The following is an 889-nucleotide window of genomic DNA, read 5'->3' as shown; positions in this document are numbered from 1 at the left end:
ATCAATAAAAAAATAAATGTTGTATTTATGTATTCTTATGTATAAGAATACATATATAATAAGAATCCTATATTATTTCTCTATCCATAAGGTCATCCAATGTTGTATTTAATTGTTGAAGTGAATTGTTTATGCTTGCAAAAAAAGAAAAGAAAAGCGATAGATCAGTGGGAGGGGCGTTTAAAGTCACGTGTCTAACGCAGGAACGCAGTTTGAGCTCCCAAGATGCATTGCAAGCCCAACTTTAAATTGTTATTATTATATTAAGTACTTATATACATCTTAAATATATATTATGATACATTTATTCATTTATTTGTTAATTGATTGGGCTAATTTTATTTGTAGTGGTCGCTGTGTGGTCACCTTCATTGAGGTTTGTGTCTCCACTAATCTGTAACTGAACCCGGATGAACTTTAAAACTATTCACTCATGTTTAACCTCAGATCGTATAAATCTTTCGCCTTTTACTAAAGATTTCCGTGGGGAGGAACATAATGAGTATAAAGTAATTTTTTGATGCCCTGCTCTGAGCGGGGCTTCTCGAATAGTAAAAATAAGATTAAAACGTAAAACTTAACTGTAAAGAACTTGTCCAAAGCTTTTAATGCATTATTGTACGTGAATTTTATATATATATATATTCTAGATCAATGTAAATAAACTCGTAAACTCATTTGTGTTAGATGATATTTTAATAATGTGTTTCGATGTAATATTTTATTTAAGTGTACTGTACGTGAGCCGCGCTAATATGTTCATGGTGTTACTTAATTATTACACTCATGCTTCTTTACAGATCGTAAACAGTTTTTTTATGTTTTATTTTAAAAGTGCTTTTATTTTCCTGTGTGTCCGCGGGTTACAATGACTTAAATAATGCTATCC

General features: G+C 30.5%; 1 non-coding gene across 1 annotated transcript; it reads left to right on the top strand.

Moving 5' to 3' along the window:
- The first annotated feature begins 427 nt into the window (after positions 1 to 427).
- On the top strand, positions 428 to 542 carry LOC113063526 (U5 spliceosomal RNA). Its single transcript, XR_003278712.1, has one exon. It is a non-coding gene; the product is annotated as a U5 spliceosomal RNA (small nuclear RNA).
- The last annotated feature ends 347 nt before the right edge of the window (positions 543 to 889 follow it).

Source organism: Carassius auratus, chromosome 45, assembly GCF_003368295.1.
Source record: "Carassius auratus strain Wakin chromosome 45, ASM336829v1, whole genome shotgun sequence".
Classification (NCBI taxonomy): Eukaryota; Metazoa; Chordata; class Actinopteri; order Cypriniformes; family Cyprinidae; genus Carassius; species Carassius auratus.
The sequence above is the reverse complement of the archived record's forward strand: the minus strand, read 5'-3'. Positions and strand labels throughout refer to the sequence as shown.